We start from the raw sequence: 24114 nt of genomic DNA, 5'->3' as shown, positions 1-24114 counted from the left end.
ATGTTTCCTTAAGAATTGCCGAAATTACAAAAAAGGGAACACTTTCATTTGATTCTCGTAGCCGCGGTGAATCTTTTTAAGATACATTACAAACTCCGTCTCATTTTCGCTACCATGTTGGTTATTAGGAAGTGATTTCACATTCTTGTTTTTTTATGCATATGAGGATAAATAGATTTTGTACATGTCCATATTCTGTCAAATTGTGCGTTTTCCGACAGTTTGCACTGTGCCTCTAATTTTGGCAAAAATGAAAAAAAGTCAACCTTGGCTGAATCTCAGGAGGTAAAAAGCATCATCAGTTGACCTGTCAATCTATCAGCTATTAATCACGAAAAGATCAATCAGATAGTCAACATGGGCCAGAACATTTCATGTTTCGATGGTAATAATAACCCTTTCATTCATTAGAGAGTTAAGAAATTAACATCATTTGATATTCGTGATTATTGCGTCACGAACTTGCTCGAAAGCAGCCGAAATTTTTGATTTTGATAAAATTTAAAAATTATCTTCCCATTTCCGAGCGCAATAGCAAAACATTTTCGTCGCAAAAAAACTGAAGTTTAAAAAGTGAATAGGTTAAAAAATTACACGGTTTACAATTTATCGCGGGAAAGAGTCATAAATGTTTTGGGCTATTTATTCTATTTTATTTTATTTTCATTTGCATGCAAACACATAGTCGAACAAATTTAAGCTTGACTGTAACTCAAGAGGTAAAAAATGGACCTTGAACGCAAGCTAATGGAGGATTTTTTTATTTTCATACTAACACAATAATAGAACGAAAAATTTTTCAACCGTCTTTTCATCCTTAAGGAGATATTTTGTGCAAGTATCTTTAATCTACGAGGGTTATCTACTCTTCTACGGGAAACGCTGATAATATTTATTTGATAACTTGAAACAGCGTTTTCATCGATCATTTAACCTCTGTTTCCTAATGATATATTTTAGTAAACATTTTTTCCATTGGTACTATCCACTCTTCCAAAGTAAACAATTGGATAGAGGTCATTGCGGATTCTTCGGGAATACGCTCTTAAGGCCGGTTACGTTACTCGTACGTTAGAGACTAGTTCGCCCTGGCCAGAGGGAGGGTTGAGGTAGGGACGGTAAGTAGTTGCCGCAGCGATTAAGAGTATGACAACGCCTCCTAGGGTAGAGGTAGGGACGTAAGATTAAGAACAAAAGAACCTCGCTTCATAATAAGGGTAGCATGAGCTACCACTCGTGAAAGTAAAATTTTATGTCCCTACAAAAATGGTAGGTATCCTATTTTTTCATTTAACTCAATTACCCCCGAAAACAGAAGAAAGAGGCCTTAGCGTCAGGGGATTCAACAACTAACAATAGACGATCTCACACATCAATGCCCAGTACAGGGGCTGGCTATATTTTCGGGACTCGAACCTGCGACCTTCGGTATCGTAGGCGAGGATTTATCTCCCCGCCGCCGAGGCCGCCCATAAGTGAGTTTTGCTAACAATAAGATTTTTTTCTAGATTCTTCTAGAGAAAAAACACTTAGTATATAATTTTTTTAATGCTCAGAATTTAAAGATAAATTAATCTCTGATTTTTCACGAAATATTTTCATGAACTGCCGCGTCACGACAGAAAATAAATATACTTTCTCGAGTTCCATTGCGCAAAGTCCAAATATAAGCCCGTAAATGAATGGTAGCTTCGTAAATTTTGTAATACAGAGAAAGAGCCAACAACACAACAGGACGACATTTAAGGCCTTAAGTTATTACGTGAGTTTTAGCGCGTGTTAGGAGCGTAAAGTAGACCCTGAGAAAATAGCGACTTCCGGGTGACGGAATAGACGATTTAGGAAGCTGACGTGGACCCCTTGAGTGTCATCCTGCCAAAGCACTTCGTTCACGCTTTGCCATGCGTTCAGAGAAACCCATAGCCGAGCGAATTCAACCTTGAATGCTGCTCTGGAAGGAAAAAAAGACTGCCTCACCGCAAACACGAGAGCATAGTTCAGAAAACAATTTATACCCGCCATTATATGCCCACCCGTAAAGTTTCTTTTTTTTTACTCAGTGGCGACGAAGTAAAGTCCTCGCCTACCATTGTGAGGGTCGCAGGTTCGATTCCCGCCAAGAAAAGTTGCTCCTATCCAGGACACAGATGTTCATGTACGTTAAATAGTTAAATGATATATGAACCCCGATGTTAAGGCCAAACGCCGCTGTTTTCTATGGTGTGGAGATACAAAAAAAGCATAAATATAATACCTTAGTCCAGTAGCGTAGCGAGGAGGAACGTCCGGACCCCATCAGCCCCTCCCCCGAAATATAAAAGCACACTATCTTTTTATTATAAAACAAAACCAAATATTGGAAAAATCATGATTTTACAAAAGATTTCTCTGAAAAATGAAGTTTTTTCGCATAATGAAATGTGTTAAATTGGTCTAAAACCCTCTACTTAACAATAGTACAATGTTTTTCAAAAATTTTCCCCCCCCCCTATTTTTGCACCCGAACAAAATCCTGGCTACGTAACTTTTCTAGTCCATATGTTGAGTTTGCTACAACCATGCAGGAAGTAATATTCGCTTATCCCCTATTGTTTAAGCTGCATGCAATAGGAGATTTGATTGCAACTTAGATAACGTGAAAATTCGAGGGGCTATTCAATCTACCACTATGCCTATGCCTTAGATGCGCCATTAATAGTCTCAAATAAAAGTTTTGTGTATTACAGGAAAACTTTAACCTAGACACAAACTCATATCTAGCCGCACGTATTGGAAAGCCTAAATTCCGCCGATCGCATTATACTAATCCTTTGACGATAAAAAAACTTGAACAATTGCCAATTGGCATTAAGCTTGCGAAAACAAATAAATATAAGTGTGGTCGAATAGAAAATGGTCAATATACGAGTTTAAATACAGGATACTTGCTGGCATCTGGATAGCATCTCTAAATCAAGGTCAAAAAGAAAAATAATAGTCCTCTCAAGCTTTCAAACCAGTAAAGGCGGGTGCATGGGCGGGTATGTATATATTACAGTAAATTAAGCTAATATATATGCATAAATTAAGATGATATAATTTCTATATGTGAGTCGATGAGAAACAATGAAACGTTTAAAAAAGAATTAGAGCCAAAGGTGTTTAGAAATAGTCATTCTTCAAGAGGCAAGAGGCTACACAGCATCAAAAGTTTCATATTTATTAATATGAAACTTATTCTTAACTAGACTTTTTTAGAATACTTAATAAACTTTTTTGCTTTTTTAGAATACCCAAATAAAAAGTGAAAAAAATAAGAGGGCAAAGAAATGAAAAAAAGCCGAGTGAAAACTTTCACCAGAACACGAACTATTAAGAGTAAACTCAATTGCCGTTATAACTCTACGCATGGGTTATATTTCTCTTTTTAAGGTAAATCTAAATAACATGATCATTAACCATTATATTTTTTGTGAGGTCGTTACCGCAAATACTTTCTGTGAATATTCGAGATTACAACTACATGTGCAGCATTGGAGAACATGAAAACTGCGAAGTTTTCGTTCTCTGTTTCTGCTTATATATTTCCAACTACGCATCATACCGACTGTTTTTATTACTGTTGCATTTTCGTACACAAATATTGCCACAATTCGAAGTCAAAACTAAATTGAGGAGGATTTTATTGCATCCTATGATGGTAAAACTTCAAAGATGTGCCACTTTATGCATATCAGTCAGTCTTTATGTACCAGATGTGATATTTGCCCTCTTTCTAGCAAAAATTCAATTTTTTATTAACTTGATAAGCATATGGTAACTATGGTAACTCCAAAAATGTATGTATCACATGTGACTCACACAAAATCTATTAACTGTTACGTTCATATGGTTGCATCAAACTGTCTCATTGAGGTTGAATAAGAAATTCAAAAAAATAACAGTAAACTCATATGGTGATATCATCACAAGTCATACCATTTTTATGCTAAGTCGAATCTCATTATAATATTAGTAAACTAAGTTACATATTTTGAAACGGACGTGGAACTGAAGAATAACCATATAACTCAGTGGTGATATTGTATTTTGGCATAGAAATTTTTCTATAATTGTCAACAATCTAAATGGCCAATTCAATTATTAAAATTGGATTAAGTCTAGAAAATCATATATCTTAATCATATCAAAAAAATCATTGAAGTCTTGCTTGGTATTATCTGAATAATTTGCAGAGTCACGACTAAAAATGTAAACTGATGTCAACATATGGTCCTGGATAATTTGAGTTGTCTACGAAAAATACAAATTTCCACAATTCAAGCCTTTTGAGGAATTTATAGAGAAACTAGATTAGGAATAAAACAGTACATAATAGTAGTGGTCCGGTCATGCATTTTTACGTGTTTGGCATTGTGATTAGTGAATCCCCTCTACGGAATTATTTTGAATTATTTAGACCAAGTTATTTTTCTTGAAAAAATAAAAATATATATATTTTAACAATGTAAATAGTAAAAAAATCCGTATTTACAAACATTTATTAGTTCTCGAGTTGGATGAGTTTAATTGTATACTTCTGCCTTCCCCGCGAAATTGCTAAAAATGGCCGGCCTTAAGGGCTAGTCAAATATATAGGGCGCCGGACCAAGAAGTATTGAACAATTATTTCATATTTTACGATGGGAAAAACGTTGAAACCCCAACAATAAATTCTAATTTTCAAAACGGCCAATCACTTAATTCCCATTACATGCATGTTTATCTTGAAGATTAATTACGGGATCATCTTATTTACTTAATAAACAAGGGTGTGATATTGACAATGCATTCACTAAGGAAAGGCCCTTCAAAATCGGAAAACGTCATCAGACAGCAAATAACAGAGTGCTTCATGATTTGATGATACAAGAAGAATCATGGACGCAAGCCCTCCGGTCCTTAGCCCTGCAGTTATGCAGCCCGGATCTTAGATACGCGTTCAGCGGTGCATAAGCTCTCCGTTTTCCCCTCTTGCCGTCTCCAGCAACACACATCGATACATTCACTGCATAAACGCTCAACAATCGCCCAGCGAATAGAATCCGCACATCTAGACAGCCCTTATAGTACTAGACGGGCGGATTTGATTCGGTGGGCGATTGTTGAGCGTTTATATGCAGTGGAGGTATCGACATATTCCAAATGAATTTACAGGAAACGTACCGTGAATCGAGCTAATGCAATGGTTTCGTATTACTTTCTAAATAAGATATCAGAAGGCATAATTTTTTGTCATTTTGGTACATGTATTTCAAAAACCTATGTAATCTGATGGTCGGGTGGTATAATTCCTGACTTGAAGATGGAAATATTGCAATTACTTACAGGAAAAAAATATCAAAGCGGCGGATGAAATATATAATTAAAAAGCTAAATTTTCTAAGTAAGAAATCATAAAGCATATGTTTTTCATTCTGGTACATGTATTTCAAAATCCTACCTAATCCGATGGTCGGGTGGTGATTTCATCTGACTTCGAGGTGAAAATACCGCAATTATTGGAAAAATATCACGGGGAATTTACAATTAAAAAGTTAAATCTCAGTAAAAATATACAGTTTGAGTAAGCACACAGCAGCATAATCACCAGGCAAACTATATAAATGTATCGCTAAAAATCCTCTTTCAGCGGTAAACGTGGGAATTTGAGCGAAACCGGACGTCATGGGAGAAAAATAATGACGTTCACAAGAGTTCAAAAACTGCCTTTTTTACTTTTACTTTACTTCAAAGGACACAAAAATGTAACGATGCGATGGCTGCATTTCCATTTCAAGTTATGTCAAACACGAATAGCGACGCCCCATTCCGTTTATCGATTAAAATTCTCCCAAGTTCCACGTCTAAGCCCCGACCACAAACACTACCCAATGAACCACTTCCACCTGACAAAGGAGAGTGCTTGCGAGCAATACCCTTCCCCCGGCGATGACAAGAGATTTAATGATTTGGATGAGTCGGAAGCTCCTCAAGAGTCACGCTATGAGGGCTACAGCCATTCCTTCAGAAAAACTGAATGAAAGACACAGAAAATAATATTCAAATCTTGAGATGACAGCATTAATAGCTTGGATTTAATATGAGCTATTTATTTTCTTCTTGACAACATCTTGTCTAAGAGCCAACAAATTTTTAAGAAATTTTGATGCGAAAAAATACTCAGTGTGTGTAAAGTTGTGATAAAAGGATGTTTGAGATAAAAAAAACATGAGTTGAACGAGCTAAAATGATAGTAATTCACCAATAATCAAACACTTCGACAAAATGAAAATTTATAACAGGCATAAAAAATGTATCCATGAAAAGGTGAGAGGATTATGACTTTAATTGAATTTGGAAAAGAAATGGAAGAATTCATGCGCAAAATTAAGAGAAAAATTATTTTTCCGTCGTTAAAGAATTGACGTCATTAACAAGGTGTAAATCTGTCGGTCATCTCGATTTCTTTTGGTTGGATAATTTGACGAAAAGTGAATATTTCCATATTATGCCTGTATATTTGTACAACATACAATGATTAATAATTATTTTGTAGCCCTCCTGAGGTAGGAGAAACTCAATTAGGTTTTTTTACTTGAAGATTTAACTCTTCCGGAGAAAAAATAGCATTTACCACGTTCTCGATCTGTTATGCTTTTGAAGTAAAGTATATAGTCAACCTAACTTCGACGAGAGTACAAATGGACGAGCATGCGATGCATTTCCTCAAATTCACTGCACACAGCACAAATAGCAGGGTATGGCTGCAAAAGGAAATAAATTGGCACGCGGAGAAATTGTTTTGCAAAGCTGCGTGGAATCATGCACGCTCGTGTGTTCTGGCTCCCTCCCCTTCCTCCCAATCTCCTCCCCCACCCCACTCCGACCTCTTTCCTCCATCCTCCCCCTCCGTTTGCCCCCTTTTCCCCTCCTCGCCCCCCTCCCTCCCTCCTTCCCCTCTCTTTATCCCCTGTGCTATTTCCGTTCCGGACCGCCTGCCGGAGCAAGGTTCCTTCTCCCTCAACGTCGCCCTCCTTCTCCCTTTCTACTTCTTCATCGTCTCCCCGCATCTCAGCCCGAGTTCATCCTGATTCTCCTATCACCATCAAGAACTCATATATAATAAGTATTTAGTCTAAAATAGTAGCCGCGTTTTTAAAAGTAAGTATCGTTTTTAAATATTTAAAAAAACAGCGCACTTTTTGTAACAATTTTATTTTTACATAAAATCTCACACTTTTAACTAGCTTTCCACATAATTTTCCTTGATATTAAGACACTTTTCGGATCAAACAACGAGCTTTTGTACACCGTCGTCATAGAAAATTAGCGCCTGATTTGACAGCTACTCGAGTTCGATTGACTGCATGTGGATTCGTATTTTGGGGCAGTAAAGGGATTTTGCTTGTCAATTTTTTGCCTCGTGTTGACTCAATATAAGTTGTGAGATATTGTGGGACCTTAGCCAAATCACACCTTGCAATTGAGAAGAAAATACTATGAATGCTGAGTAAAGGGCTCGTTTTCCTGCATGAAAATTCCCGTCCACATGCAGCCGATAGACCCCAAGATCTCATTGCATCATTTGGTTGGGAACAATTTGATCATCCTCCATACTGTCCCGACCTAGCGCCAAGTGACTACCACGTTTTTTTTATTTGTAAAACATCTATGAGGTCAGCGCCATGGTGACGATGATAGCGAAAACGTCACACTTTTGCATTGCCTGTCAACTCATGAGGCAATTTCCCATGGTGACAGTATACAAAAGCTTGTTATTAGTTGCGATTATTGCCTTAATTTTAGCGGAAATTATGTGGAAAAGTAATTTAAAGTGTGGGCTATTATGTAAAAATAAAACTGTTACAAAATTTTCGCTGTTTTTTTATATTTTAAAACGATACTTACTTTTAAAACAAACGTACCTCGTACGTCAATTTTTATATCGACAATGAGCGAAGAAGGTGAAGTTGACGAAGAAGAGGAGGAACAACGAAGTGCAGGATAAGGAGGAGAGGTGAGGCAGCTTGTATATGAGATACGAAGGACACCGGCACATTAGAGGAAAACGGATACAGAAGTAAGGACCCGGACCCCTCGATTTCCGGTCGAGCCGAACAATCGAGGGATCCGGGTTCGAATCCTGGTCAAGGCGAACGATTTTTTTCTCTGTGAATTTTTTGCGCAATTTTCGCATTGCGGGTGCCTTCCGCAAAGTTATCACCATGGCTAGTCCCATTATACTAAAACTAGCAGTAAGGACATCAGGGAGATAATTGCCTTCATGAACAAGAAGGAGCTTATGAGCGGATCGTTATGTAATAATTTCAAGAAAGGGCAAATGAAGAGTTTGATCTGGAGTGTGTGGCTTTACGGCGAGGAAACATGGACACGTAGGGAGGAGGGCAAGAGAAGACTGGAGATATTCGATGTGTGGGTGTGGCGAAGAATAAAGAAGGTGAAGTGGACGGAGAGGAGGAGGAACGACGAAATTACTGGACATGGTGGGTTAGGAGAGGCAGCTTCTAAGTGAGATAGGAGGAGACAAAATGTATGGATGGAGCAAGTAATTATCTGGTAGGGGATGTTGAAAACAGTGTTATAAGGAAGAATGTTGGGTAAACGACGGAGAGGAAGGAAGAGAATAGAATTTTTTTAGATAGAATGGATGTTAGTATTCCATATTGTGAATTGGAGTGGGAAGTACACGGAAGGGGAGGCTGCCAAAATGCTTCCTAAGTACTCCCTGGAAACCTACCGAAGTCGGTAGAATATATATGAGGGGGTGAAAAGCCAAGGGTTACAAGTGATTTTATTTCTAAACAGGGTTAGGTGCAGAAATTGATAGAAGAAATATACACAAACTTGCTGGTCAAGGGATACGAGTGAGTCTCTGTTCTATGCTGATATATCGAGTGGAAAATCAAATGCATTACCAAAGATCTAATTGATCTCGTTTGTTTTCTATGCCTTATTTCTGTACCTAAATCTGTAGAGAAAAAAGAAATCACTTGAACCCCTTGCCTTCTTATCCAATCATATAATAATAATAATTATTATATCAACAATATCACTTTTACGTTTCCATGCCTTATTTGATATATAAATGATTTCATTTAAACATCACTTTCGATGGAATAATTAGAATTGATAAACAAGTGATGTCAAATAAACGGCCCTCTGATGCGACCACTGTTGATGAAGATATGGTACTAAAAACATCACCCGGTAAAGTAGGAATAACTAGCATATATGTGTTAACGACTGATAAATATTGGTGCACTTCAGCCTATTTTTTCAATAATTGGTAAAAAGTGATGAATTAAGATCAAATTATAATAAAAATAGCAAAAAATGAAAACCATGATATTTTCCTAGATAAAAACAAAGTTCAACAACGCCTCGACCTAATTTATGCTCTAATGGGCGGGGGAAATTAATAAAAACAATAATCTCCCTAAGCAAGTGTTTGACACTGAGCTGCACAATAAAATTATCAGTAAAAATAGACAATTATGCTATATTACCTTTCACAAAAACATCAGGTACGACAACATGACAAAATGAATACATCGCCATAATTTTATTATGTACCACTATCGATCCACATAGAATGAGCAATATTCTATCCACATACCCACGTATCAATTGTGCAAAAAAGTGATACCAGTACATGCAAAAATTGAAAAAAATGTATATTTGTCATTAAAATAACAGGTATTGGTTCAAGAAATGCGGAAAAAATACCAGATGAACCAGTAGCATTATATATAGTGTAATAAATATGCCGTCAAATATATTTTTTTAAAAGAAAAAAAAAACAACATTTAAAAAACTACTCAGTTTCAAGATCTGTGAAAGAGATAAAGAAAATATAATGAGCTTGTTCATTAAAATTACGGAATATCAGTCACAAAAATCTACGTTTGAATTAATAGTATTACATTTAGGTACATTGTATAACCTCAGGGTGAATTTTCTATATTTGGAAAAAAATATACAGTTATACTTTCTTGTCATAGACCAACTAGATTTTTGCAATTACTGACTCTTCAAATTGATGAAATTAAATTTAAAGAAAATTTGTTCGAACCTCGTTAATTTTTTTTTAAACGGACCATCACTGTCTGACTCGACTGTCAGCGCAGAAGCCATCGTTTACTATTTGTAACCCCCCTTGTCAGGAAGACGAAGAAACGAATGTAGAGAATTGGTGAAGGCACAGGGTATAAAGGGAAGCGGAAGGATGGGAAGAGAGATGCGGCTGGGATTTTGTCTGCGAAAGGGGGCGTGGATGAGGGAGACGATAAAAAGAGAGGAAGGGAGGAGGGTAAAAAAGAAAAAAAATGTTTCCGAGAACGCGGACGTGAGCGGAGGTGAGGTCAGCGTTTGGATGGTAACAGCGGATACTTTTGGGGACAGGTTCACACTTCCCAGTCCAGCCAACGGATAATTGCGGGCGGGTTGGTTGAAAAAGAAAGGGATAGACTTTGTTCACCTACACGGTCATGAGGCCACATGATGACGCACCTAATGCTATTATTGAAGTCAGTTGGAAGCAAAAAACGGCCTCATATGAGATACAGAGAGCAGGTGATAAAGGTTATTTAAGCAGGTGATAAAGCAGGGTCGATTAAGCAGTCACACGCCATTGTATGAACCGCTTAGTGATTTGGGAGTTCTCCCTCTTGAGAGGAAGATGAAGGTGAAGTAAATAAAACCCTGTAAATTTTAACCACAAGTGAATGAACTAAGTGCCACTGTTTCAGGTCAATAAATTTAAATAATTTCGCATTCAAACAATTATTCTCTCTAATTGTACGTTTTTAACGTACTTAGGTGGTACATATATATGTATCATTTACTGGCGAATGAAATAGTAATGTTCAACTTTCTTCGGACGGCTTGTTGAGACGATCCATTGTGCGGTGATCCATCGATAAATTGTGCGGTGATACATTGATAACAATACAGTGGATCAATCAATCACAATACAGTGGGTCAATCGGTTGTTCCGTAAAATAGTTTTACGTAGTGAGCAACGGCTATTTTGTGCACCAGGAGATAAGTATGGTACTCTTTCGACGCTCGTCACTCATAAATACCCCGCACAGAAATCTCATAAATAAAATGGTTATCGGATGCTCTACTTGGGACTCCTCGGGAAAATACACAGTCAATTGGGATCCAAGTTGCGAATACTTAACGACGCGAGGGCGCTTCAAAAGTATCTACTATTGTTCGATCGAAGTAACGAGCGGTCACGTCAACAAATGCCATTTTATTTACTCTATGGGTTCCGGAAAAAGTTAATAATTTCGACACAACTACAGAGAAGGCATAGTTACTAAGAGTTAACCTAAATACTTTTTAATTCTTACGCTCGTTATCAGTTCGCATCATATAGCATTCGTCACCATAAAATCTCACGGATATGACCGTAATTTTCTTACTAACTACTTAAGTAATTTTTTAATTATTCTAGCCGTAATAACTTTCGTAAATAATTTTTACACTCCTCGATGGAGATACAGAGACATTGGAGAGATCGAATAATGTGTTTGCGAGAGAAAAGGTAAAATATATTTTTCCAGAAAGCAGTTAAATTTGTATGTATCCATAAAACTGCAACCTCACCATCACTTATGAGTTTATAAGATTCAAAACAAAATAAAGAAAGTGGATAAAATGAAACGTGGTAAAAGTAGAAACTATTGTGATCGTCTATAGATGTAGCAAATACCAAGAACAAAAAAAGAAAAATAGAGGTTCACCCTAGAGCATTACTTGTGGTGTTAATCGCCCTGATAGCCATTAATGTAAATTAAAGCAGTGGATTAAGAAATTTTTTTCCGATAATAAGCGTGAAAATCTTCTATTGCAACATTCACTTAATCCAGAAGAGCAAGGGACTTTATTAGGGAGGCATGTGATATTCGTTTTTCTCGTCTCTGGTAAAGCATGATTGGAGCACTTCCCAACACACAAGTAGTTTTGACTCCCACGTAACGAATAGAGAGTAATCCGCCAACAATAGAACTCCCCCATCTAGGAATTCCATACGAGCTGGGTGGACTAGAATAAGTCGAAGGCTGAGGGAAGGAGGGGTGAAGGAGACGGAGTCGAGAAAGACGGGTGTAGAGTCGAAGAGAAGCAATGTAGACCCTTGAAAATATCAACTGGCGGTGGCAGAAAGTTTGGCGTCTGCGCTGCACGGGGAATTTCATCGTGTACGGGATCTGACACGAAATATTCACGTGTTGGCCGCTTTTCAAGAGGCGGGCTTATAAGAGAAGGGCATCTGGTCCCGCTAAATAGCACCGAGACAATGTCTTCCGAATCAAATGCTAGAGCAAAGGAGCCCTGAAATTATAGTTACGACGTGATCGCGGGCAAATAGATGGGCCCTAAATTCCCTTCAATTAGCTGGCGCGCGAACGGCTTCTTAAGCTGCCCACTCTGGTGCTCAGGGTGAGGGGCCATTGGAAAAGTTTCTTTACTACGCCTAGATTGGGATTAAGGTTTCCAAGAAAAAACTATCGAGGTCAGTGAAACGTCAAAAATACAGTCGACTCAATAGCAATTTTTTTAGAATCCAATAAAATTAATTTTAACCGAAATATTTACTCAATAAGTACTCACATAACAAATTTAAGTTAGTTTTTTTCGCTAGCTCTCGTCCAATGTCAAGCCAAGCCAAAATTAAGTACTCAGTCTGCCCAACAAACTTAGTAGAGATTATAGCAAGGTTTTAATTACTTCTCGATGAAATTAATACAACCTCTTCAACCTAAGTACTTTTTACTGAAACGAATTACTTTTTTCAAATAAAGGACTTGTTTAATGTAACGTTTATTTTTTCCAGAAATTAACTAAAACCTAAATGGGTTAAAGAAAGTATATCCTAATTATAACACACAAAAAGGATGAATTTTCATGTAAATCACCGCCAGTTATATTTATCCCCTGGTTAGAGTATGAGAGAATTGCGAACATTATTTTCCAAAAATAGTGTTTCAAACAAAGAGTCACCAGAAAAAAAACACGATCCAGACTGATCGATTCTAAAGATAAGTATGAAACTAAAGTAAGCAGGAAGTTTGAAAGCAATTACGAGAAAACACACCCAGAAGAATAGTACAAAATTGTCATTAAACCAAACAGGTAATGCGCATTAATAAAGCTACAATAACTAGCATTGAATGCGATGGTGGTTGGCGTAACATGGTGAAACTCCTTCATGATGCACAAAGGTTAAGAAAAGACTTAGCTGTTTCACAAAATAAAATATATTTGCGACCGGTTTCGATACAGCGTATCATCATCTGATGATACGCTGTATCGAAACCGGTCGCAAATATCTTTTATTTTGTGAAACAGCTAAGTCTTTTCTTAACCTTTGTGCATCAACTAGCATTGAATCGCATTGAGTAGGTACTAAAGACATAAGTGTGTAAAAGTACCCCCTCCCCCCCCAACCAGAAAATACAGAGGGTAAGTCATACTGTAGCTTCACATAAGTATCAAGCATGAGCAACAAATCACAATTAGAAAGGACATTTTAAGTCGTACTTTTGAATTATAACGCTTTGAAATGGAAAAAATTATGCAATTTTCGGGCAATATTGCGATGCAAATCCATTTCAGCAAAATAACTGGATCTCTTTTTGGTTTCAAATTTTCGGCGAACTCGTAGGACATTTACGTTGCGCAATCTTGCTAAATTATTTTATGAAAAAAATATATTAGGATTTAATCACCGATTAAAATTTTAAGAAGTAACAGGAGAAGTGAAGTCGAAATACAAGCACAATATCTCATCCCAAATTTATTAATTCCAAAAACGACTTCTTTTATTACCGAGGCATCCATAAATCTTTATTCTGCAACTTTCTTGCCAACTTCTGCCCAGACAAATTCATTTGCTTTGCCAACACAAAGAAAAAACAAGAGGTCATTAAAATAATATGCCCTCTTACTCAAAGGTATGACGAAAGAGTGAGTTTAGTGAAGTAAGCTATTTACACTATAAACAGGATAAAAAATATGCAAAAAGTTTCTAAACCCCCTTAGAACGCCTCAGAATGCATTAGCTTGGTTATTAGACTAGTGGCCATCTCAAAAGTATTTACGACTAAACCACGGATATATGAATGAATTAATGGTCACTCTAAGGTAATGGTACAGAATGAAAATTTGCAAAGGTTACTAAGCAGTAAAAAATCCGTGTTCAGCATCATATTTAGAATACTAAGAAGAAGTCGCACCCCATTCTCACTATCCCTCGACAACACCCACAATCCCTCAATGAATCAACCAGATACACCATCAAGGCATATCGAATTCAATTCCAGCAACCAACATCCTCAGAAGCGTGATCGTCTACCAGGAATAGCGGAGTTCATTCAAAAGGGTATTTTTAAATTCTTTCAAAAGCTTATGAGAAACCGTGACTGAACATGATAAATGGGAGAAATTAGTTGTGTGAGTAAACCAAGTTGGTTTACTTTCATCCCTTCGCCATAAGCAATTGAACGTAAGTAAAGAGGTAAGCGTAAAAGAACGGACTTGGTCCCAGCTAACAGTTGGCTGAAACACTTCCCGTAGGCTTACCTGAGCTCATATTAACATTGAACAAATTCAATGTGGTCATTTTGAATCCAAAAGTAACAGTAGATGGCCATATTGGGAATGTAGAAAGAACACAAATGAGACCTCCAAAGGGAAATAAACGTCTTCAGAAAGAAATACAATAAAACATATTCGAATTTGGCATAAAAAAGTTAGATCTCGAAAAAAAATCGAAAGCTAAGGGATACTAATAGATCACTCCCCTCTAATCTAAGTTGATTTATAAAATCTAAAATTCAAAGAGCTTAAATAAATAGCCATTATTTTAAAATAAGATCATCTATGTTTTCCTCACCAAGCCTAAATTCCTAAAAGCCTAAAAAGTGAGTCCTAAGAATATTCATTTTGGCCACGGGGAGTCTTCCACGTCATCTCCTCCCCAAGGGGATACGCTACCAGTGCATTTGGATTGTTTAAAAGAAACTAACGAGGCCTTCAGCGAGAAGCAATGGTCATCAAGAGTACTACCGACATAAGGGAGACAGAACAAAAAAAAATGGGGAAAGTTCAGAAAAATAAAGGAACGAGAAATAAAAGAAAGCTGAAACTTGGCTGACGTTGGTTCGCCCACGGGGTTGAATGGGGGAGAGGGTTGAAGCCAATGGGAATAGGGTGGATACGATGTGGCATGGGGAGAGGAAAAAAATAGAGGGTGGTTCCGGAGGGCTGAGGCACGCGTACATTTGTTAGGCACGGACGTAGTTTAGCTTTGAAGTGTTCCTCAAGGGAGAAAAAAAATGTGACGTGGGTGGGAGGAAAAAAAGGGTTTTAAGAAAAAGAAAAGCAAATTTGGAAAGGGAGAAGTGAAATATCTTGTGTGAGGTGCGCACATATAGCTGGAGTCTGGGGTGGAATGTTTATTGTGAAGTAAATAAGGAGGGGCAGTCAGTCCTTCCTTGCCTTATTTTTTTTAGAAAACACAATCGCCCATCAAACACAATGCGCTCCCTGTCCATCATCCCAGAAGCACTTTGATGTCTCAAAATTCGATCGATAATTTTTCCCGCGTCAAGAATATTATGCTTTCCGTTTTTCTCTGAAAATAATGATTCTTTTCGGACAAGAGATTTTTCGAATTAAGGAATAGTTTTTCGTCCACGATCTTGAATAGATTTCAATAATTCCCGTACGCTCAGTTTCGAAAACTAGAAAATATTGAATGATGACGTATTTATCGCAAATATGAAGATGAAATATTCATTCCGAATGAAGGTTGTAGTTTCCTTCGTCTTCTCCACATACACAACAAAGGAATAATCTCCTAACGTGGATTTGAATAAACTTTATTCCCAAGTTTTTCGCATTTTCTAGCAACAGAAATGAGAGATAAAAATTACATATATATATTTTTTTTTAGACCACGAGATGTGGGTTTATAAATAAAATAATCTCGTGATCTAAAAAAAATATATATATATATAATAAGGGGTCGTGAAGCATAAAGTTTGAATGATAAAAATTACATTTACATTTTACAAATACGTTCAAGATTTTATTGTCGAGAATTTTTCTATTATGTCAAGGATTTCATTCTTTTTTATTTTATTTACTTGATTCTCAGCATATTTTATGCATCCGATTCCCGTCACATTATATGTATTCTGTTTCTTGTTTTATATTATATATTTTCATTTTATTGGGCTACTATAAATTGGCAATATTGCTGTATGTGGGTTTTTGAAATAAATAAACTACGTGGAATCAATGAATAATCATTAACAGTTATCAACCCAAATATTGATTTGACGCAGCCCTCAATTCTCCGATCAGCTAATATTTTAATACCTACACACTCATTCAGGTTTACATTCTTCATTATCTGCCTTATGTATTTCATCCGTGGAAAACCTCTGCCAATCTGCCATTCATTCCTTCCACAAGTCCTTCAACGATAATTTCCATTATACTATCGTACCTAATGATGTGGCCGATTCAATTATCCCGTCTGTTACCCAAGATTTACAAAAGACTTCTCTACCGCTCTTCTCACAACGACCGCATTAGTCACACAAACGAACCATTTTACTTACATCATTCTTATAACACCACATTTCGAAAGCTGACTTCTCCGCTGCTGTCGTCGCACATGCCTCAGTAACATGAAGAAGCACGCTCCAAATGAAAATCCTAATAAATGTCTTCCTGAATTCAACGCTTGTACTTTCAGCTGTAAGAACACTTCTTTTTTAGGAATACCCTCTTTGCTTGGGCTATTTAGTAACTATTTGTTGCCATTAAGGCATTTGTATTTATTCAAAGTGCTTAAATTGTTTTTTGCCAGAAGTGGAAATATGCCGAGTGGATGTGACAAATATAAATACAATTTAAGGACTGAGTCATTTATAGTAGCAAATAGACCCAAGTTGACTTTGTATAAACGCAGTTTTATTTACATGGGGCCAAAATTATTTCAATTACTGCCCGCTAGAATTAAAAAAAAAATAAAACCTCAAGTGCCATGTTAAGACTTGCTAATGACTAGCTCTTCTCGCAAGAAATAGTTGAAAATTGATTATGATGTTATTTATCTAAAACACTCATGTATCATTAACTGCATTATTATTTTTATTGGCAAACATGGTTTTATTTGGTGGTGGCTCAATTCTGGTCCGATGACCTTGAAGACCACCTAAAGATCCTTCTCTTGTTTTTTTTCTTGGTATTAAGATGTAAAAACAAAATGTAGGGGTAATACATTTTTATTATTATTATTTCCTTCTTGCTTCGTCCATCGTAGGTCACTCGACTACCCAATTAACTGAACTCCTTCACTTCCTCAAGTTTATGGTTTTCTAGTTTCAGGTTGGTTTTTGCCTCTTCACTTTTACTGTTGACCAATACGGTTTTTCTTTACAATGATTTTCAGCTTAAATTAAGTCGTTTTGTTTTCCATAGCTAATAGAATATTCTTCAGGTCCCTCTCTGTCTCTGCTATGACTGCTATGTCATCGGAAAATCGCTGCATGATAATTTTCTCACCGCGGATTTTAACTCCTGGTGCTTTCGATTTTCTTTCGTTGATCAATATTGTAAATGATATGGCTCTTATCTACTATAACCGATGGGCAAAATTATTGCATCCCTGAAATGTTACTGAACCCTAATAAAGAAAGCCGTAAGTAAGGCTTTGGAGTACCGCGCGGTGATTTTTAAGCAATTTCGCCATGAATCTAACCTTATATGATGATGAAAACATTACAATAACACGTTTCCAGAAGAAAATCGAACGAATTTCATGTTAAGCTGAAAATAAGGAGTAAAATTCACTAAATAGCTTAAAACGATGCGTAACCAATATTACGAATAACACAGCCCAGAGCAAAAGTAACTCATACATTGAAACGTCACCCAACCCTGCTGAAACGTTTAAAAAGGGATTATACGTAATATGAGAGGGTGTATGTACCAAGTGGTGACTATTCCACGCGATTACGACGCGAAAGAACGTTTTCATGAGGCTGAAAACGTGAAAATAATGCATGTTTCCAGAATAAGCTTGGACAAATTCCGAGAAAAGCCGAAAATAAGGGATAAAATTCACAATTTTTTTACGAAAGATGCGTAAGCAATATTACAAATATTACAGCCCAGCAGAGGAACAGTGACTCATGGGTTAAAATATCACCCAACCCAGCTGAAGCGTTCAAAAGAGTGGGATAGTCATATTTCACTTTCACATACGTAATATGAGGGGGTTGAGGTACCACGCGGTGCTTATGCCGCGGGATTACGCCATGATGGGACCCTCTCATGAAGCTGAAAACGTGACGCTAACACATGTTTCCAGAATAAGCTGGGACAAAATGCCGAGTCAAGCTGAAAATAAGGGATGAAATAAATGGTGCAGGAAATCGGTACTAACCACCTCCGCCACTCCACCCGGCTTCATCCGCGTCTTCTTAAGTCGACGAACGCCTCGGCCACTTCCTCGGAATCTCACTCACTCACTGAATGCCGCGAATCTTCACGCACAATTTATTCCTATTTTTTCACAGTAAAAACATCCACATGGATTCTTGAAGTTTCACGACGCACATCGGTGACAGGGCATCTTTATCAGTCAAAAAGGTCTGGGAGCTCAGGGAGCCGTGAAATCCAAGGCGAGGACGTCCACAGATTTGTCTTTCCTAGAAATTGAGATAATACATCGCATGAATTAGGAATGTAGTAGCATAAAAACAGGATGGTTACAATAGTTTAATTGTAATTACAGACAAAAATCAAACTATTATTTCCAAGTGGAATGAGATAAGATAATATAGATAAAATGGAGTATTCAAATAAATGGAAAGGATGGGCTAAAAAAATAACATGACGAATGTATCTCCAACTACAAGCTCACCAAATCACCATCAAAACTACAAGATTCATCCGTAGACACTACCTCAATAATATCACGAAGTGTTCCCTGTTCCTCCCATGCCTATACTGATTCAATTCGACATAAAACTACGACTGAATTATCCGTGCACCTCAGTACCTAACTAGGCATGACTATTCCGCTCCAAGAGACGCCAGGGACTGCTTCTACGATGCCTCTCCCACAATTCACAGCAACTGGGAGTCAGATGTTAAGGCCTTCACCCACCCACCTAGACTCGACCCCGACGGACCCGCAACAACATAAACAAATCCGGGAGCACGCCTTAGGTCTAAAACCTTCAACACGTTTGAGGTTGACGGGGGTTGTGGTTTAAGACAAACCATCTACGACTACTTATCCAGCGAACTCCCCATTCAAGGCGGTGGTCCGTTGAAAGAAGTGCTGTGAGCGTTCGTTGCTTTTGACGCGCGTGGTGGCTCATTCCCGAGGATCCCTCCTCCCTAATGACACGTTTCAGGTCGTAAACTTCTTTTTGGATTACAAGCACACACAGCCAAGCATCACATGGCCGTGACTCACCGCGTAACCAACTTCGACCGACAGTCAAAAGTCCTCATTTTTTGCCATTTCATGAGGAACCACCCTTACAATATTATACCTCACTCAATAATAGTATGCCTCGCTCACTAAATAGTATGCCTAACCTTTACAATAGTGCGCCTCAATTAGTTACCTTGAAACTATTTTTCAAGAGAAGGGATACGATGAATTTTAACATACTTCATATAAAAGATAAATTCTTCTTAAGATAATCTTATCATTAGATGCAGCTGGCTCAGTTATATTTTCTTCCAACACAACCTAGTGACGATTATCTACATAGTCCTATTCGGCTAAAAGTTGTAGGGCTACATTGTCGAACTTATTTCGAACGTGAAGCCCTTAAGTAACACATCTAATACTATTATAGGAGCTTACTTCTCCATCCTGAAGCTTCTATATACGGTGTAATGCTAATGTAGTGCATAGTAGTCGAAATTGTATGTAAAAATCTCCTCTTGGTCGTCATGATATATCCGCCTCTTGGCAGTCAAGCATATGAGCAATGCAAAATAAATTCAACGACACTAATCAAGAGTTGAAAACACAATTAAAGGCCATGAAATATAATGTGCATTTTTTCCTTTCTCGACAACACCTTCCCATTTGAATCAATCACCACATACTTTCACTGCTATTTCTCACGCCTGCTATGGCAGTGAATATAGAATACTCATTTTATTGATATTAGTTAATGGCACCAGTGTGAACTTCAGTGGAAAAACACAAATGGGGTTTCACCTAAAATTTCAATAACTCATGTAAAACGTAGACGAGTGAAACTACATTTGTAAAATGTTTATACTTTTGCCGTTTGATGGATTGCCAAGGGATTTTTTTTGGTAACGTTTATGTGGTTAGGAGTGAAATTCATGCATCTAAATAAAATCTATACGTTCATCTATTTCACTCTCCAACTAAGGCAAACTCATGGGCAATGTACCCATAAAGAAGCATCTATTTCGTTGAGTAAAAAACTTTTGGAACTTAGAATTAAGTTAAAGGAATTTGATGAGTATCCGTTGGCTTGCTTCATGAATATCCTCCCATTGATTTCGTGATTTAATCTTAGTCCAATTGCGTAAGTCGATGAGTAAACTTGAATTATCAACGATGCTGATTATTTCAAGCAATGACAATTGGAGATAAACATGTGGATTATGATAATTTTTTCCATTCTCACTTTATATGTATTGTATTCCAGGAGCGGGGCATAAAATGTTAGCCGTTCAAGGCATGGAAAGAGTAAATTTTATAAAATCCATTAAATTCAATTTATTTCGTTTTGCATTCATAAATATATGGGAAATTGATAATAATAGTAGATAGAAAATGGAATGAATATCATTAATGAAAGTTTAAATTTACTTTTAGAGGAAACACCATAACAGTGTTTTAATAGGTTTTTTTAAAGCAATTAGTAATGAAGGTCAACTGATTCAGGCGTAATACAGTGGAAGTTCGGCATGTTGAAATGAAAGATGGTTGCACTTTTCCACATTAATTAAATTATACGACGCGTTTCGGCTCACAGAGCCATCATCTGGTACAAGACTTAGCAGTATATGAGAACATCACATTTATACCTTGAGTAAGGGATGGGGAGGATTGACAAGTGTAAAGGAGAATGAAATGCAAGTGAGAGGAGCTATGGAATACATTACATGTTGAACGCTCATTTTACGCTGCTAGTGAATGCAAAAAATTTTAAGCGAAAAATCTAAGTCTACATCTGTTAATAAAATAATCATTATAAAAATATCTATAGACTGTGGAATCGTTACGTTGAAGGCAAACACATTGAAAAGACGGCTCCAGGTTTGTACCGATTACAATCGGAGCGAATAATTGTAAACGCTGTCAAAGGAAACGCCAAAAAACCTAGGTATTCACCAAATGATGGCCTCCTGTTCATACAATTCAGACATTTGATCTTGAGACTACTTTGTAAAAATTATATGAATAAATTCAATTACTTTCTCCAATCCAAAAGGAGAATAATTCATTTACAATGAAAGTGATAAAGATTTTAGGGATAGAAAATGATTTGGTAGGAAAAAATTTCAGTCCCAATGATCTGTGTTTCAGAATGAAGAAAGTTTTTCTTATATATATTTGCTAGAAATATTTCCTTATGGTCTTTTGATCTGGGAATAAAACTAATGCGATATCTGCTAGTAACAATGAGTGGACTCTGTTACAGTTTCGGCAAAAATTTTGCAGGCTTAAGAGGAAGAATATATCCCTCGCATAGCAAAACTTAAGATTGGAGCGCCTGGCCCCTGCCAATTGGGAGCGCCGGGAAAATCCATTCGCAGGCGGGGGACAAGAAAAGCCCGGTCTCTTCAGACGCTCGCAGCGGGAGTCGAATAAACGAGCCTGATATACCACTACTGCTTGCTTTTGTTTGCCTATACAGTTCGTTTGAGCTAATCTTCCTCGGAGTGCTGAGGAAATACAAATTCATCTACCACAGATCATTTTAATCACAGCTACATTTTTATGCGTAAATTAACAACGCAATGCATAAAACATTTTAACTCTAAATTAAGTATGCCAGAGACTTAGGCAAATTATAAAGGTTGAAAAACAACAGGAGGATGATGACAGGAAATGATTCGTCATGAATAAAGGCAAGTGCAGGTAACACAACAATTATACCATGTATGAAAATATATATTAAAATTAAGATTAAGCGGTAAAGATATATTGCGTAGCAATTGCATGAATATTCCATTGAAGACGAATAGTTAAAGCTAGATAACGCGAAAAAATAGGATTGAATTAGCCTACGTAATAGCAAAGCCGTAACAGCAAATAAGAATATGTTCAAACATGGTTCGATGGATCTGTTAAATATTTTTTATTGTTTGGATGTTCGACAGCTTATACATACCTATTCTGATATTTCCCGTTTTACTCTGCATAAAATCAATGCAGTGCAATCTTAAAAATCCACAATATTGCAGTTGACTCAGAGGTAACAAAAAAACATCACTCCATAAACACTTGTGCATCTGTCAACTGTTTTCAGGAGCCACGCAACGAAATAAACTTCACAATGACGCATACCACGTGCGCAAAACATGGGCAGAAAAGTATTAGATGAACAACATATAATTATGAGGGATTTTTCACTCTCTCAAGATGTCTATACAAAAGATGGTCCTATAACGACGTTCACAAAACTGCAGTGATTTTGGCCTGCGTTGGACACGGTTTGAACCAAAACAACCACACTGCATTAACACTCAGATAAAAACACCGACTCTGAGTATTACCACCAGATGGAACAGAATGCACTCAATCACTTCAGTTGTCATCCACACTGAAAAGACCACGTCACATCATCCACTCGAACCCATCGAGGCTTCAATTCACCGGTCCACGACGATGCGATCGGGCGCCATTTTGTCGACGTTCACGACACCGAACTTGTCGCCTATCGAGGCTCCTAAAAAAAGGCAGGATCCTTCCTCTGCACACTGTTAACTCAAAATAAAATAGCAGCCCAGGGCGGAGGGCTAAAGTGACCCGAATGCCTCCTTCGTAAATCCACTAGGCGTTGGTCATAGACAAAACACTGGCACCAAAGCTCTGGGTTATTGGGTTCACACACAAAATCAACGTCGTAAAAATATTCCTCTTCCAAATGGACCAGCGAAGAACACCGTACAGTAAAGATATGTCCGACGAAGACGAGCCTTAGTCCGCGCGCGGGCTGAGGAGAATTTTCGTCGAAAAACACGCGACAGTAGCGGTGCGTCTGCCAAGGCAAAGACTATCGCTCCGCGAAGCCCTACAAAACTCCTCCTCCGCAGACTCCCTCACTCGCTCTCTTCTGCATTTCTTTTTCTTCCTATCTTTCTCACTCTCAGAATAGGGTAAAGGGCGTGTATAGCACGGAGGTATACGGGGAAATAGAAGGGGACAGGGGGAGGGGGGATCAGACGCGGTTCGTGAAGGGGAAGGGACGTGGCTCGGTTAGGGGTGGAAGGGAAACGACGGTGGGTGGGAAGGAATCCTTTTGGAAGGTGTGGCAGGATGCTGGGATACACATCGTAACATTTCTTGCTCACGACGTCAAGGAGCAATGAGTGTCGTGTGATAATGGACAATCATTCTCGCTGATGACGCGAAACATGAATAAAAAGGGGTGTATTTTCATAAAATCAAAATAAAAAAGAAAAAAATTGACAAGAGAAAAAAGGAATAAACAAAACTTTTGCAAAAAGAAAAAACAAATTATAAAATGAGTAAAAACCAAACAAAAAATGAAAAAATACATGAAATGCAACAAAAAATATTTAAAAATGGAAAAAAACTCAATGAAAACCAAATGTTTCGGTGTATTCATGTCTTTAAGTCCAATGGGACCATTACCGACTTCCGATATCGGTTAAGTTATGTCTTCTTAGTTTTATTGTGCACTGCACCCGCTTACTAGTAGCCTGTCTTTGTCGTTCTCCTTCACTAACACTGGAAAAGTTACACTGGTCCCTTTACACTGGTCGTGTCATTTGTCCACTAACTGTTATTTTACGCTTGCTGAATTCCGC

At 37.5% G+C, this 24114-nt stretch overlaps 1 long non-coding RNA gene across 1 annotated transcript in view; it reads right to left on the bottom strand.

The window, feature by feature from the left end:
* The window catches only part of LOC124157276, a 491801-nt gene extending 468411 nt beyond the window's left edge, over nucleotides 1-23390 (bottom strand). Inside the window, exons 1-2 of the long non-coding RNA XR_006864561.1 lie at nucleotides 22452-23390; nucleotides 18494-18758 (exon numbers count right to left, since the gene is read on the bottom strand). This is a non-coding gene — a long non-coding RNA (uncharacterized LOC124157276). The remainder of the gene's footprint in view (nucleotides 1-18493; nucleotides 18759-22451) is intronic.
* Between the last annotated feature and the right edge of the window lie 724 nt (nucleotides 23391-24114).

Source organism: Ischnura elegans, chromosome 4, assembly GCF_921293095.1.
Source record: "Ischnura elegans chromosome 4, ioIscEleg1.1, whole genome shotgun sequence".
NCBI lineage: Eukaryota > Metazoa > Arthropoda > Insecta > Odonata > Coenagrionidae > Ischnura > Ischnura elegans.
The sequence above is the reverse complement of the archived record's forward strand: the minus strand, read 5'-3'. Positions and strand labels throughout refer to the sequence as shown.